Source organism: Lycorma delicatula, chromosome 8 (assembly GCF_047948215.1).
Source record: "Lycorma delicatula isolate Av1 chromosome 8, ASM4794821v1, whole genome shotgun sequence".
NCBI lineage: Eukaryota > Metazoa > Arthropoda > Insecta > Hemiptera > Fulgoridae > Lycorma > Lycorma delicatula.
Genome location: NC_134462.1, coordinates 1685255 through 1704031, shown reverse-complemented (window position 1 = coordinate 1704031; position 18777 = coordinate 1685255).

Genomic DNA, 18777 nt, shown 5'->3' with positions numbered 1-18777 from the left:
CACAGCTATGTCCAGTTGCCAATAATAAATGACAGAAGTATACTACGGAATTTATGAGTTTATACTTTCTAAACTTTGACGAATAACACATAATATATTATATAAGAAGTAAATGTGCTGTAATTAATTGAAAAAAAATTGAAATCTTTATTCAAACATTGAAAAAATGAAATATTGTCTCCTTCTAATGCTCCTCAAGAAACAATGAATGATCGGAAAGTGGGACAGTGGCGGCTCGTATATAGGCACTGTGGAACTGCAGCACACCGTATTTCCACTTGATATTATCGATAACATTTAATATAATGAGTACTTACTTGTTTAATTGTTTTGTTTATACTTGTACAATATATAATCCTTAAGCTTAATGTCAGTAGCCATCCCGAATTTTATGAAAAAGGATACAAAAATTGTTGTATGGAACTGTGCGCTTCACAGTTCCAGCGGCGTGGTGTTTGGCTGTTGTGTGCAGGCACATAGAAAGCTGCACGCGAGGCTGCAAGGAGAGGTCAGTATCGCTCCCGCATTACCGACCCTGGCGTGCCGGTGGAAAGTAGTTTTTTTTTATTCCGCGTGTATATGGAACGTTCTTTGTTCGTTCCCTTTTCTAGTTAAGTCGGTAGAAGGAATATGAAAGCGGCTTATTTGTTTCTTCAGTGGTGATCAGAAGATGGCAGAAAGCAAGAGCTCTTCAAAATTCTTTCCAAATCTGTCCAAAAACTCGCTGGAAGGCCGAAAGAGATAATTAGTAAAAACTAATTATGTATGTGTTTCTGTGTACATAGAGATTTAAATTAAACACCACTAGACTGCAGTTTTTTTAAGCGGACATTTTATTAAGTTAATGTTATTATTTATTACATTATTATTTTTTATTTAGTTACATTTTATTATTTATTCGGTTAAACCGTGTAGCATATTCTTGAATACGATAAAGTTTAGAATTAAATTAACATCATGCTTTCAGCTATTCTATTTGATTCACTTTTTTTCGGTTGTTTTATTTTACAGAAAACTCTAACCGTGGCCTTGAAAAGGGCTAGGAAAAAATCTTCTGTAGCAGCCCTACCACTAATTTTAGTTACGAGCCGCCACTGAAATGGGAGAGCACATACCGTTTTAGTTGGGATGCCCGATAAACGATTAACTTACCCTTTCATTTCAAACCGGTACAATATTTTACCTGAGGAACATGATAAGTGATTCCTCCATTATTTTTTAATTTCATTTCATCCTCTAGTAATGGTTTTTTAGCCTCCGGGACCACCATTAGGTATCGCTTTATAGGATGAAATGAAATAACAATCTTGTAGTTTGTGAAAATCCATGGCTCACGGGATTCGAACCTACGATGAAAGGCCGAGACGCTACCACTCGCGTCACGGTGGCCGGCCCTCTTGTAATATTCTTTACTTTTAATTACATACATATTCTTCTTCGACTTATCGAAATGAACTACCAATTTTTTTTTATTATTATTTAAAACATCGTAAATCCCGCATGAAATAGTTTTGATTTCAACAATTATAACCAGGATACTTGGTTCCAAAATTTGTAAGGAAAATAAAAAAATAAATTATTAGGCAATTAATAAGGACATAGCTTTTTTGTCATAAGGACGTAAATTTGGTGCGGTTGAAATTTAAAAAAGGTACATAATTTTTTTATACGTTTCTTTAGTGTTTTTAATAGAATTTTAAGTACTGAAATTATTTAGAATAACTAAAGAATTAGGGTTGGAGAATGAATTTGTTAAAGTCTAAAAAACACAGTTGAATCATAAAGTGTAGATGGATTGCTGGATCGGCGACTGACTTCTTTCTACCTACGTACGTCCTCTTGCGGTACACCACTTCTTCCACGTATTATTAGCAATGCCCACACTACTTCAGATATTCCAGGTAAAATTATTGCGTATCAATATAATCTAAACGTTTTTTAAACTTTTAGAATATATTAATTAGACTAACTTAAATTTTTTACTTTTATTATGAATCGAGCTAATAACGCGGTTATAAGTATATACTATTTCTAAAAATAAAATTTACACGTTGTCTGTTGTAAGGTATTTCATAAAAATAAACAGAAAAAAATTTAATTGAATATTTATTGTAAGTATATTGATTAGTAATACTATGTTATAATAACTAATGACTTAATAAGGTATAATACATTAACAGTAGCTATCGACTCTCTTAATTGTTTTTTACACGTTATGTACGATGACAGGAGAGCAAACTCTTGTGTTCCTTTTTTCGTTTCATTATGTGTTCTTTACATAAAACGTTATTGATACTTTATTTTTTGCTTTTATATCCAGCTGTCCACAAACGTTTTTAAATCTTTTCTACTAGTCTTTTTTTGTTTTTATTGCTAAAAAAGAATTTCTGTAATAAAATCTACAAAGCGGCATATCCTTTGATCATGGTATTTGGTAGTAAAAACATTTATGGGCCTTTGCAATTTAAAATTAAAAAGATAAAAGTAGTCAAAACACAGTGAGAATTTCATTTTAACTGTTGTAGGACTTTATAATGTAAAAAATGTTATGTCTTTATATTTGCTACGTTTAGATTTTGAAACTATTATATTATGAACTTGAATAAGTTAATAAAAAATTGGATGAAGATGTAAATGTTTTTAAAAGCGTCGAAGTGAAGTGTTTCGATATGAAAAGTGTATAAAAATAAATAGGACAAAATTATTCTTTTTTTTTTGTCTTCAGTCATTTGACTGGTTTGATGCAGCTCTCCAAGATTCCCTATCTAGTGCTAGTCGTTTCATTTCAGTATACCCTCTACATCCTACATCCCCAACAATTTGTTTTACATATTCCAAACGTGGCCTGCCTACACAATTTTTCCCTTCTACCTGTCCTTCCAATATTAAAGCGACTATTCCAGGATGCCTTAGTATGTGGCCTATAAGTCTGTCTCTTCTTTTAACTATATTTTTTCCAAATGCTTCTTTCTTCATTTATTTGCCGCAATACCTCTTCATTTGTCACTTTATCCGCCCGTCTGATTTTTAACATTCTCCTATAGCACCGCATTTCAAAATCTAATCTTTTCTTCTCAGATACTCCGATCGTCCAAGTTTCACTTCCATATAAAGCGACACTCCAAACATACACTTTGAAAAATCTTTTCCTGACATTTAAATTGATTTTTTATGTAAACAAATTATATTTCTTACTGAAGGCTCGTTTCGCTTGTGCTATTCGGCATTTTATATCGCTCCTGCTTCGTCCATCTTTAGTAATTCTACTTCCCAAATAACAAAATTCTTCTACCTCCATAATCTTTTCTCCTCCTATTTTCACATTCAGCGGTCCATCTTTGTTATTTCTACTACATTTCATTACTTTTGTTTTGTTCTTGTTTATTTTCACGCGATAGTTCTTGCGTAGGACTTCATCTATGCCATTCATTGTTTCTTCTAAATCCTTTTCACTCTTTAGCAATTGTTCTTCTATCTCTGTATTTGAACCCTAATTTTTTTAAAATGCTGAACATTTTATTCCAGTCTACGTTATCGAATGCCTTTTCTAGGTCTATAAACGCCAAGTATGTCGGTTTGTTTTTCTTTAATCTTCCTTCTACTATTAATCTGAGGCCTAAAATTGCTTCCCTTGTCCCTATACTTTTCCTGAAACCAAATTGGTCTTCCCCTAACACTTCTTCCACTCTCCTCTCAATTCTTCTGTATAGAATTCTAGTTAAGATTTTTGATGCACGACTAGTTAAACTAATTGTTCTGTATTCTTCACATTTATCTGCTCCTGCTTTCATTGGTATCATGACTTTCTTTGAAGTCTGACGGAAATTCCGAAAAATTATTCTATAAATATAATAAAATATGTATATTTTTTTTTTAATTGAACCGATTCAAAAAAAATATATATGGCACTGAAAAAGTAAAAATTATTTTTTCTACTATGCCGTCAATACAATCTTTGAAACTTATTTTGTAAAGTCGGCGCCTAATCATCTACATATATAAAAACGAATGTTTATTTGTCCCTTATGCGTTCCTATACCATTGATCCGAATTGCGATGAAACTTTGGTGAGTTATGCGCACGCCCGCGAAGGTTTCTGAATTAGTTTGGACACGGTAGGTGGCGCTGGAATCGAGATATTTCGAAAAATTATATTTATGGTCCGTTATGACTCATATTCAGAATATATATTAGTTACGTAAAAAGTAAAATTTTTGCAAAAACTATACCCGCTATGTAGCGCCGGTGTCGAGGTATGTACGAAAAAACAAACAAATATACAAACAGACTTTCTTCTTATATATATACATAAAAGGCAATGTTTGTATGAGTGTCCACTATAAACTGAAAAACTACTTGACCGATTTACGCGCAGGTTTTTGCAAAATGGTCCGGGTTGTTTAAAACAACTGAAATCCTCGATCTGACCGGCAGAAAGAAAATTAGGAGTATTTTGATCTGACTACTGTGTTTAGTGAGTACTTTGAATTAAATCCGATAGGCAGTGCTGTTGTTTTGCCAATTGGATTTATCTACATTCTGACTTTTATAAAGTGAATAGTTAAATTTTGTGAAATTCTGTAATATTTTTTAATTTTCTTAATTTTTATTATTAATTGTGATGATTTTGCAGCCATACCTATTTACGTTAAAAACTTATTTTTCACCGACTACTGTGTTTAGAAAGTGGCTTGAATTAAATCCGATAGGCATTGCTGTTTTGACAATTGGATTTATTTACATTCTGACTTTTATAAAGTGAAAGGTTAATGTTTGTGAAATTCTGTAATATTTTTTAATTTTCTTAATTTTTATTATTAATTGTGATGATTTTGCAGCCATATCTATTTACGTTAAAAACTTATTTTTCACCGACTACTGTGTTTAGAAAGTGGCTTGAATTAAATCCGATAGGCAGTGCTGTTTTGACAATTGGATTTATTTACATTTTGACTTTATAAAAGTCAGAATGTGAATTGTGAATGTGAATGTGAACAAGTGAATAGTTAAATATTGTAATGTTCTGTTTTTTAATGTTTTATCGAACTTTCAATTGTGTTTATGTAATCTATATACATACTCAAATCTAGCAATAGCAAAGCATTGCCAGGTCAGCTAGTTTTAAATAAATTAAGAGTGTTCCAAATACGAATAACGAAATTTATTTGAATTAACTTTTCAGACAAATTCCAAATTTTTCCGCTGCCTTCAAAAATTATGTTTCAAAGATCGTATTGAGAATGTATTGGAAAAACTATTTTTTTCCTTTTCAGTGCCATATTATTTTTTTTTTCTCTTTGCAGTCTGTTCAATTTGTTTTCAAAAAGTTTTTATATTTAATTCTTTTTAATTTTGTAACTATTTAGAAGCGAAAATATGAACAGCCTACAAAATACCTGCTTGTAAGAGAGAAAAACTTTCTCGTAAATTAAAACAGGCTCGTTCAAGACGATTTAAAAATCCCCGAAGGAAAAGATGCATACTACTCGGAGTCAAGAGCCTGCTCATATATCCGACGCTGTCTAAAATGCGGAAACTCATGAAATATAAATTATCCAAAGGAACTCAGTCTGAATGAGAACGTTGACATGATTTAATTGGCAAGCGCCATTCGAATGAGACTCAAGAATAAAGACTACTTTGTTTTTCATTGATCGATAAACGTATTTTAATGAAACGCTTAAAGAATATTCATATCGATTGACTGTTGTAAGAGAGTGTCATCGTGAAAAATTACTAAATGAAAGACTTACTGGTGTACAGAGAATACGTAAACTATCGAGTAATTTATGTCATGTGTTTAATACAGAAGCTTTCCGAAAAGTAATTAATACGTTTTACTGCCTAAATCGGAGTTTTTGCCCGATTTGTTTTTTTCATAGTCTGGTACTACTCGTAATGGTGCAGGACCAGTGGCGGATAGTAGCTAAAATTGGTGGGGGTGCTGCTTTAGAAAATTTTTTTTGGGCCTTTTCAAGGCCATGGTTAAAGTTTTCCGTAAAATAAAAGAGCCGAAAACAAATGGCAAATAGAATAGCTGGAAGGAAAATAATAATGTAATTCTACACTTTCTCACATTCAAGAATATGGTACAAGGTTTTTAAGCACATTTCTGTTTAACCGAATAAATAATAAAATGTCAATACATATAATAATATATTTTAGTATTATTAGACAATAACTTAATAAAATGCCCGCTTAAAAACACTATACTCCAACGGTGCTTAATTTAAATTTTTATGTACACAGAAACAAATGCATAATTAGTTTTTACTAATTACCTTCTCGTTCGCCCTTCCAGCGTATTTTTGGACAGATTTGGTAATCAAAGAACCCTTGCTTTCCGCCATCTTCTGATCACTATTGAGAAAACAATTAAACCGCTTTCATATTCCTTCCAGCGACTAAATTTAGAAAAGGGAGCGAAAAGGAACGTTCCATACAAGCGCGGAGTACAAAAAAAAACTACCTTCCACGAGCACATCAGGGTCGGCACTGCGGGAGCGATAGCGCTCTCTCTCTCTCTCTCGCAGCTTCGCTTGCAGCGTCCTATGTACGCATGCGCACGTGCACAACAGCCAAACACCGCGCCGCTGGAACTGTGTAGCGTATAGTTCCATACAAAGATTTTTGTATATTTTTCATAAACGATGACTACTGACATTAAGCTTAAGGATTTTATATTGTACAAAGTATAAAGCAAGAATTAAGGAAAAAAGGACTCATCATATTAAATGTTTTTGATAATATCGAGTGGAAATATGGGGTTCTGCAGTTAATAGTGCCTATACGCGATCCGCCACTGTGCAGGACCACCGTGGGATCATTCTATATTGTTTAAAAAAACTTCATCAAAATTGGTGAAAACTTGTGCCCGTAAAATGTATATATATGAACAGGTCATTTAAAAATCTCTTTTTTGGAGTTGATAAAAAAATAATGAAATAATCTAAAATATATATATATATATATTCATCTACACGATTAGAGAAGCTTTCATTCAAAAAAAATTTAAAAATCGATCTAACCTAAAAAAAAGATTGCAGACAAATATTTTATACTTGTTACAAAGATGAAGAAAAAATAGCAGAAGAAGGGAAAATTAAGGGAATGCGAGAGAATGAAGAATGAAAAGGAAAAAAGAAGGGGAAAATATGAAAAGAAATAAAATAAAAATTTCTTAGATTAAGTATTTGTATTTTATTTTAATAGATATATTTAATTATTTTTTTTTTGTGTGTGTGATTGATATTATTGTAAAAAATAACGGTGTACAAAAGCGTATATAAACAAAATAATAATGTAAAATATATATATATATATATATATATATATATATGTATATATATATATATATAATTATAATTATAAATAAATTAAATTATTATTATTATTATTATTATTATTATTATTATTATTATTATTATTATTATTATTATTATTATTATTATTATTATTATTATTATTATTATTATTATTATTAAATTATTATTATTATTATTATTAAATTATTATAAATTATAATTATAATTATATATATAATTATAGAATTATATATATATAGAATTATATTACAGGAAAATATTTTTGAACATTTATAAATAATATTATTAAACATTCTGTAACTGGTGATTCTATATTTCCTGCACGTAAGAATCTTTATATTATTCTATTGTCAGATATTTTTTTTCTACACTTCAGTGAAATAATCACGATACGAAAGCGACAAGAATTTCAGGTTTTCGTTCATACGCACACGTACACCGTATTTTACTTTCCTTTTAAGGAAATATCTTTCAATTTGCTTCATTCCTCTGGCTCAAATTTCTTCCAAGAAGTCTTATAAAATAAGTTTTTTTTTCCATTCATGAATGCCGATTTAATTTCCTACATTATTTAAGGATGATTCAGCATTGAAAAATACATAAATTTTATCCAAATCACTCGTTAGTTGTTTTTTTTCTTTTGTGTGTGTGTTAAAAACAAACTAATAAAAGTCATTGAGTTATTACTTTGTTATCTAGCATTGTATTTCTTTTTTTAAGTACTGCAAAAGAAAAGCAATATTATATTAGTTATAATGCTTATATGTCATTATCTAATTCCTAAATTAACTACATCATCAAATTTTCGTAAAATGTTGTCAAAAAGTTGCATATTTGTTGTCACCTTACTTTGTTTTATATAACACGTCACGTCCCATGTCGTAAACCCACTTTTTTGAGGAACAAGTGACGTATTCGAATCCCGCGGTTCATCAAATGGAGGAAAAAACGCTGTCTAATAAAATTCGAGGTATTTTTTAAAAGTATTGTTTATTATAAATCTAATTGAACTGAAATATAATGTTTTCGTGCTTATTTTTAAACATTTTTTCCATTTTCATTTCACTTTTAGTTTAGGTCATGTTTAGAACTGTAGACATAGTTCGTTGACTTCGTCTAGTTCTCCGTCCAGTTCTGCGGACTCTTACCGGCGAAGTTCTGACGAACTTATTGATTTTATTCAAGTGTATGTACGTTTTTCTCGCTGTGTAGTTTGAAAGAGGAATAAAAGTGTGTTCTATTTCAACGTAGTGTGTCTATTTCGAATAAACCTTTTTTTTTGGTAAGGATAGCTAAACGGTAAGGTAAATATAGGTAAAAACTGCAGAAATTTATAAATCATTTGAACGGCCTAGACTGGACTTTAATAGGTAAATATTGTAATAAAGCGTGCCAATATAGATATGAACCGGTTGAATAATAAACTTTTATTTTATTTATTGAAAATAGTTGAAATATAGTTGTCTCTTTTTTTTTGTATTATTATTAAAGAGTTGGTTAACAATTTTTCATGAGTTTTGCTTTTTATATCCAATTGTTTTTTTTAATTTTAATTTAACTTGTAGTTTTTGTTTTCTGTTAGTTTTGATTGTGAAGAAATAATAATTACAATTTAAGTTATCGGAAGAGAATAGTTTTTTAAACTTTTTTTTTTTTGTTAATGACAGATAGATGTATAGATTTTCTTTTCTAATATGTAGATATTTTATTTTTATGTTTAGTTCATCGTTAAATCAGTCAATCTTTCAGAGGTCTTTGACCATCAGTGTTGTCTGTCTAATTTATGAGTTATGATATGTTCTGGATAATGTAATATTTTTCTGCTAAATATAGACTTTTATTTTTATTATTATTAAGTAAAAAAAAAAAAACAATAGAAAAAATGTATTTCAGAGAGCCTTAAGTCACGCTTGGCTGCTAGTTGTTTACATTATTTCTTTTGCTCGCTTCTTATTTTTTTATAAGTATGCAGATTTCTCACTTTTTTAATTGCAGGAGTCTTTTTTTTGGTCTATCTTTCAAGCCTATCCATTTTTAAAAAAATTAAAAAATAATACAATAAATTAAAAATAAAATTACAGTATAATTTTGTCTATTGAAAAATCTCGACTGTTTAAAATATTTTTTCAAATTAAGGTTTAATAAAGTTGCTGGAAGTTGATTATAATTTAAGGAATAATTCATAAAGTTGAAACTTAAAAAACGCTTGAGCAGTTCTGCGCAAGACCGACTTTTCGTTTCCGACTCCCTAATTATTTCTTAGAAACGCTCTGGTTTTCAGAGTACAACACACTACATACTTCGATTAACGGATAGACTACACACAAGCATCAAGTTTCATCTCGTTCACCACTGTGACTCAACGCATAAGCGCGTAAGAAAAATACACCACTACACATAACATAACCTCAAATTGAGATTATGTTGTCTGTTGTCAACATTAAAGTCAACATTAGAGTCATTCATAACCAACGTCCAGCAAAAACAACTGAAGATAAATTGATGAAATTTTTATGCACGTTCTTCTAACGGTGTAAGTGCACACTATTAAAGGAATTTCTGAAATTCCGCGTTTATTTGGTTTAAAATGGAGTAACAATGAAATTAACAATTTTTTTTTTAATTTCTCAGTAACAAATGAAGATATCACCTTGATTTTTGGTGTGTTTAATTTCCATACGAATATCTAAAATTAAATTTCTAGATTTTTGAAATTCGATCTTGAAAGGGATAGATAAATAAAGGTAAAAAATGTTGAAAAGATAATCGCAAATTTTCTTCATCTTCGACTATATCAAACGAGATATAAAGTAGATTTGGACTTGTAAATACTCTTCAGATGAATATTTAAAAACCACTATCGGGTTCGATATTCTAAGCGTGCGACAATGTACGACGCGGCGGATGAACACGGCGGCAACCACAGCCACTGTTGCTGTGTTTGTCCGACATGACTGGCTGTACCTGCCTCTTGTGAATACTTGGCTAAGAACATAAAATGAAAAAAAATAAAAAAGAAACACAAAGTACGGTTTCCTCCTAGCGGTGTTTGTTGAATAACGCTAAGAATCGGACAAATACAGTTTTACTCGTAAAAATCCGGATAACTAGATAATGTAACTACTATTTTTAAGATGGAGGCTTATTTTGAAATCCACATTCTTAGATCAGTCTGGGCTTTCATCTACATTTATCATTATTATTCTTATAAGATGAAACATGGTTACTTGCGGGAAACGCAAGTAACCATATAGCGCGGGCGAAGGTGCCTCGGGGTGGCTAGTATGTACTCATATATATATATATATATATATATATATATATATATATATATATATATATATGAAATTACATTTAACTTACTGGTATTTTCGTAATCCTTGTAGATCAAAACGTAAAAAAAAATCATTTTCACTCCCAAATTCCAACATGCGACCGAAAGTAATACCTAATACTCTTCTTCGAAAAGTTGGTAAATATTTACCTCTATTGTTTTATGATGTTTTTTATCAGACGGTTTAATTTTCTCTTTAGTTTATTTAAAATATTTCCCAAAAATTTTAAAATTGAATTCTCAACAAATAAAAAAACACACAAAATTTATCAGATTTTGATACGTTTATTATTAAGCGAAATAATTTTTTGTACGCTATTTTACCATCTAACACTTATTAAAAATCAAGGCAGTTTTGATTTTATATTACAATAATCCACTCAAAAATTAATTAAAAGTATAATAATATTGTAAAAGAATTTGTAAGATTTGTGAGTTGATGCTCACACGCACACATAGATAGAGAGAAACAAGTTCTGCAAATAGTTCGGAATCTCTGAAATTATTTCTTCTTTTTTAATTTATTATCGAATTTAAATTGATTTAAAAGAATTTCCTGTTTTTTGCGAGCCTAATATTTATTATAAGTCACTCCTTTTAATACAAAATATACTTACATTCTTTTTTAAAGAAATAATTAAATTCATTATTTGAAATACGATTTAAAAATCAAATCAAATCGTAACATAAATTCCATTAATGTATGAAGTTACTACATTGATTATATAGTTATTATGCAAAGAGAGAGAAATTCTTCTAATTCCACTGATAGTTTTACCAACAATAGCTACGTTAACATGTAAAGAATAGTATTAATTTTTCTTTTGTTTTTTTTATGGCTAAAAATAAAACAATAAGTTGTCATATATGTTTTTAGATTGATTTATATGTTATAAAAAATTATTATTAAAAAAACCCCAGCAATTTTGTTATCTAAGCAAAAATTAGTGACTTTTTATAAATTATTTTATGATCAAGATTAAGTTGTGGAATAATAATAATAATAGATTTAAACAATGCTTATTTGTTCTATTAATTGTCCCTTAAATTTACCATTAACAAATGCAATACCATTGTAGAGTTTTAAATGGTAAAAAAAAAAATCTGATGTGTGTTTAATGGTTAAGATTAAACATTTGCAGGGTTTGGTTTGTAGTTCTCGAACACAATAAGAAAGTTCTGTTTCTTTGGTGATTCTCCTCACTGTTAAATATTACTGCTTCAGTTATCTCACTCCTCTCTCTTTTTCCTGTTTAGCCTCCGGTAACCGGTAACCGTTTAGATAATTCTTCAGAGGATGATATGTACGAGTGTAAATGAAGTGTAGTCTTGTACATTCTCAGTTCGACCGTTCCTGAGATGTGTGGTTAATTGAAACCCAACCATCAAAGAACACCGGTATCCACGATCTAGTATTCAAATCCGTGTAAAAATAACTGGCTTTACTAGGACTTGAACGCTGTAACTCTCGACTTTCCAAATCAGCTGATTTGGGAAGACGCGTTAACCACTAGACCAATCCGATGGGTTTCAGTTATCACTCCTAGGCTTCCCCTACTTTACGACACAAGGTTTGTTCTCTGTAGGATTGATGTGATAGAACCGAGGATGATTCACCAGTCTTACCAAAGTAAAAAAAACAAAAAAAAATAGATATTAAGAGCTAAATAACGCTTAATTTGGCACCGACTTTAAAAAAAAAATCAGTACGAAATTAATTAGTTTTTAATACTGTTTTTAGAGATCAATTTCATTTTTTAAAAGTTATTTACGAGGCTTATCTCTAAAATAAAGGTCGCTGGGAAATTCCTCCCCTTAAGGTTGGCGAACTTGTGTCGTTCTGGTCACTCTAGTAATGTACACACTGCATTGTTGTCTGTAAGTTGTCGCGTTGTATTATCGTTGATTACGTGTGAGTTATTACGTTATAAGATAAATAAGAAAATCGATGTTGCCGCCGTCGACTGTGAAATACATGGAGTCATACGTTTTATAAACCGTCAGAATATTAAGTCGACTGAAATTCATACGCAGTTGGTTACTTTGTACGATGATAAAGTAATGAATGAAAGAAACGTCCCAGATTGGTGTACTAGGTTTAGAAATAACAGATTTAATGTGCATGATGAAGAACGTCGGAGAGGCCCTCGATAATCACCGAGGACTTGTTGAAACGCGTCGATGATAAAATCAGAAAAAAACGTCCCTCGAGGATTTCCGACCTGGCCCTCCTTTTTCCTGTTTCAATAGCTGTTATCGGTCGTTTGTTCATGACCGTTTAGGCTTTAGAAAGGTTTGTGCACGTTGGGTGTCGAACGTCTTAACGGAACGTCACAAAAAAATCCGAATGGGGTCTGCTTTGGAATTTTTTATGCGCTTCACAGAAAAGGGTGATGAGTTCCTTAACTCAATTGCTATCGGCGATGAATCGTGGATATCATATTACACGCCAGATAAAAAACGGAAGTTAATGGCCTCATCCTCAATCACCAACAAAGGTCAAGCCATAGCCATTTGGACGCAAACTGATGGCTACAGTCTTTTGGGATCGGTTTGGCATACTGCCGATTGATTTCATGCCACGTGGAACGACTAAAACTGTAGAACCCTACTGCGAAACTCTACGTAAGTTACGGTGCGCCATTCAAAATCGGCGACGTGGACGGCTGACGGACGGCGTCGTCCTGCTTTACGATAATGCACTTTCACATGTTGTGGGTCCGACACGTGATTTACTGAGAACATTCGGATGGGAGATTTACGATCACCCACCATATAGTCCGGACTTACCTCCTTGTGATTACCATTTGTATGGGAAATCGAAAGAATTTTTGAGCGGTAAGCAATTCGCGGGCGACGATTAACTTAAAAATGCTGTTAATCAATGACTAAATGGACTGGCGCCAGAAGAATACGACGAGGGTATATTGAAGCTGGTGGATCGCTACGATAAATGTCTTAATTCATGTGACGATTATGTAGGGAAGTAGTAAAAGGTATTTAGTTTAAGAGAAATATAAAATAAAGTTTTCAGAAAACTTTTTTTTACAGTGAAACGCTCTTTACTTTAGAGATAACCTCTCGTATTTTACATTATATATTTATTTCAATTAAACATTTTATAGGCATACAGAAAAATTTGTGTAGGCAAAAAACCAGGATTTTGATAAAAATACGAAAAGTAATGTAGAGAAAAATATAATGAACTATTGAGCTGTCCGACACTACTAAGTGTGAACTTACATTTCTCTGGAAAAATGGAATAAATGATTTCCAAAATATTATATATTACTTTTGTAACCGTATTTATTTTATTTCATTGAATTTTCCGGTGAAAATACTTTGAATATTTGAATACCAAGTTACACATAAATCATCAACTTTTCAGCAGTTATCGATCCACTGCAGGATGAAGGCCTGTTCAGCACATTTCTAACTAATACGGTCTTTTGCAAACTTCTGCCAATTACTTGATAATATCATCGATACAGTGTCTAAGAATTTTTCGGGGCATTTAATATCTAATGGTATCCATTCACTTAGATTATATATTTTTTTTTCTTAAATCTTCTTTTTGTTTTAAACAGCTTCCAATTAAATTATTTAGAAAACCTGGCCCACTATCAGCAATTTTTCGACAAAATATAAAAAAATCATCGAAATTGGTTCATTTGATGGAAAGTAGGCTTGAATATAAAATTTTAAAAATTATATCATTTTCTTTAATTTTTTTGTATTGTATTTTCTTGTATAAATTTATCTTTCTTTCTTTTTTCCTGTTTAGCCTCCGGTAACTACCGTTTAGATAATTCTTCAGAGGATGAATGAGGATGATATGAATGAGTGTAGATGAAGTGTAGTCTTGTACATTCTCAGTTCGACCATTCCTGAGAGGTGTGGTTAATTGAAACCCAACCACCAAAGAACACCGTATAAATTTATCTGGTATTCTTTAATTTAAATTTTTTAAAAAAGGTATTCATAAATTGATTTTTCATACAGAAATGTTTCTCTCTCACCCTCTCTCGCTATCTCTCTCTCTGTTGTGAGCGTGTCTATACCAAAAATCATAAAGACGTCATGGAAAGAAAACAGACTATAAAAGAGTGTTTTCATGTAGAAATGAAATCTGATAGATTAATCATTTTGATCTAGATAAAAAAAATTCTTGAAAAATATTTTTATCGATTCAAGCGCTTTGTATAATCGAAAAGTCTATGAGTAATAAATAAGAAATCTAGAAAAAAAAATCTTTTGAAATATATATACATTTATGTGATTAAATCTTACAATTTTATAAAAAAAAAAATCAATCAAAAAATTTAATGTTTAAAAAAATGCTTTCTTCCCCTCCCCACAAAAAAAAAAACAAAATAAGCAATTCGTAATAAAAAGTAAATAATAATTTTATTTTTATGAAAATTACTTAAAAAAATTTTCTATTTATGCATGGCTAAAAAAAAAAACGTGGGGTGGGCTCCAATTATAAAGTCGTTGTACCTACATGAAAGTGGTGCTTCACGTTTTTCTTTTTAATCATGTAAAAAAAAAACCTTCAAAGTAATTCTCTTGAGAGTTTTTTAAAGTAATTTTCTTAAAAACAAAATTATTTACTTTTTAATACGAATTGTTATTTGTTTTATTTATTTTTGAAGAAAATCATTTAAAAAAAAAACTTTTTTCTACTTCCTTGTACGAAGTAATCGAAGTATTATGAAGTATCGTGAAAAATTTCGGTTTTCAGATTTCAACGGAAAATATCCATTTTGACGGGTTTCGGCGTAACGTCTGTACGTAACTCAAAAACGATTAGCCGTAGTAGTTGAAATTTGGATTTAGGACTGTTGTAACATCTAATTGTGCACCTCACCTTTTAATTGCAATCGACTGAACCAAAAGTGTCCAAAAATGCCCAAAATCCAAAATAATTGTATTTTGGTCTTTTTCTTAACTGCACTAATAAGCCCTTGCTGAGAGCTTTTCAACGATATACCATAAGTTCTTATTTTCATCGGTTCCAGAGTTATAGCCAAATGAAATTTGAATCTTATAAGGGAAGGCCATCGGTTCGAATCAGATTTCAGTTCCTTTTTTTTAATTTAAATGTATTGATTTATTAATAATTACCTCTGATTGTAAAAGAAATTACAATAAATAATAACTCAATATTAACAATAAAAAAAATAAATATAAAAAAATCAGAAGTTATTAATGAAATAAATTTTATTTATTTTTCATTTTAAAACAATGTGTATATGTAATTTAAAAGGCGTACAAGGAAGTCATGTGGTATCCACATCAGATTTGTTGTCCTAATTTTACATTAGTGTATATATATATATATATATATATATATATTTATTTATTTATTTAATTGATTCTCTCAAGCTCTTAACTACTTTGATACGTTCAGCATCGTACCTGGGGCAGACATATAAGACATGACGCATATAATCAATGATCCTTCATTCCGGACACAAGTCTGAATTAAACCAGAACCGACCAAACTCTCCAAAAGCAGTATGTCCATAAAGAAACTGCAAAGTGTAACGATTGGGGGAAATCCACCTAACAACCTGCAAACTTCTCACATCAAGAAATACGTGTAACGGTCATCGGACGATTCAATCCACCTGACCTGCCGTAAATTGAAACCTTGGTCGTCTATTTCTTTTATGCGTCTGGAGGTAAGTTGGCCTACCTTCTTAGAATCATAAAATAATTGGGTAATTGGCGTAATTTAAGGACCGTTTTTCGATAGAAGTCTTATACGCACCACAGACAACAATGCGAGATGCTGGGATCTCAACAAAATATTGCTATAACATTTGACCTCATTCGATCAGCCCAGAGAGGTGCAGCATACGGTATTATTGCTTTGCATATACCGTTATATAAAACACGCATGGTTCTGAAATTAAGCCCCCGATCGGGATGAACTGCTCTCCCAATACCAAAGAAAGCAGAAAAAGCCTTTTTGGCAGCATATTGAAAGTGCTTCTTGAATCGAAGATTCTTATCAAGAATAACACCTAGCTATTTCAGCAGCGGGACATACAAATTCGATTACCCGCCATTGATAGACGAGATCATCTTGTAACAGCTAGTCTGCCCTTGAACAACTTCATCGTTGTTTTGTCTGGGCTAAACACCGTCTTATGTTGCAAACTCCACAACCGGAGTGTCTTGCAAGCCTGAGTTGCCCTGAATTCGATCTCATTCCTCGAATCTCCTTTACTAGCAAAATTCCATCATATAATACGCTATGACCCGGCATCCACTGGGTAACCTCAACCGCATCAGAGGATCGAATTAACAGCCTAGAGCAGGGGGTCCTAAAATACTAATCTACAAATAACCTTTAATTAGCGTTTTTCCTACTTCTGAGACGCCGTCTCGAAGAACGATGTCTCGATTTCTGAAATAACTATATAACACATTCAGCTCATTCTGCGTAGAATTACGCTTCTGCAGCTGCAACAGGGGAGAGGATCCTGTTGTAGCTGCAACATCCTAGTAATGTTGCAGCCTATTAAAGCTGTAACCTAATTAATTGTAACTATTAAAAGCCGGGCTAAAGTTATACTGATCATCCATCAACAACTTTCTAGAATCTAATATGAAGATATAATACCTTAAAAAAAACTTTTCCAATAACTGGCCGGAGCGTTAAAGAACAATAAAGGGAGCTCACAGGGGGTCCTTGTCACCACCTAAAAATGGTACCAGTTATAACTAAATCAGATAATTGGATAAATTGATTTAATTTATGTAAAATTTATTACATTAATTTAAGAAGGTAAATCTACACTAATTATATTAAAATCCGCCTCAACAGCCACCTAATCTACTCATACTGAATCTACAGTCAAAATCAGTCGGATCGATAGTTATATCTTATCGATTCAGCTCTCTTCCTCAAGATGTTCCCCTTGTATCTCCAAACAATTATATATATGTTCTATATATATAATATACGTAGAAATATATGAAATTAACAATGGAATACTGTATTGTCACCCGATTTACGTCGCTGTATACAATATCATAATTATGACGTCGGGAAATGAGTTTAATTAGAGGTTACGAAATTTGAGGACACAGTTGAACAATTAAGTTAAAGAAAACCACGTAATGAAAGTATTTCAAGAAATGGAAAAAACTTTAAAACAAATATATTAATTACTGTATTAAATAAACCACTTAAATGACTGATTCCCAAAAAAATTAGAATTGCGAAAAAACAAAGGTAAAGTGTTTTATGTAATTAATTAATATGTAGTATTATTTTCGTTGCTGTTATATCAAACTGTAATATGAATGTTAATGTAATAGAAGTTTTCATTTTAACCGCTTTAACATGAAATATACATTAAGAACAAAAATTGTATCTTACAAAGTTACGACCGTTCAGTAATCTTTTTTTTTTTTGAGTTGTAAACTGCATAGTTTGTAAATTATAAACTATCTCTTTCAAGGAAATTTATACGCAATAAATTTACTTACGTAAATAATTTTATTACTTTATTTATTTATGTTTGTGTAATGACAGTATTATAAACATTGAAATTCATAATGGCTGAAAATTACTGATGACTTGTGTTCTTATCATTCGGATTGAAGAATTTTAACACCTACTTATGGTTTTATAATTTTAGATAAGAAACGTATATAATTATTTTTTATTACTTGAAAAAAAAAATTTAAATTCCTCATAACTTATCAAGTTGTTAATTGTTGAATTTGATTTATTAAGTGTAACTTTATGTAAAAAGAATGTTATGATGGTAAAGTAAACAATAATATAACTGTTTAAAAAAAAAATAGTATATTAATTCGAGAAAAGTTTTCGTTATTTAAATAATAAATTCCCATGGGACGTATGAAGTAAGGAAAACGTCAAAATCAGATTAGAAAAAAGATAATTTTCATTCAGAAAAAAGTTTACGAAACATTTGTATATAGTATTGTGACTATGCTAGTCAAACATGGCCAAAAGGAAAGTCCGAGAATAAAGTATTGTAAAATGTTTTTGAATTGTTAGATGAGTAAAAAATTCTTCTAAAAAAACTTATCGGCAGAATCTTGTAAAGAAAGATCTACCTTGCGCAAAAAAGA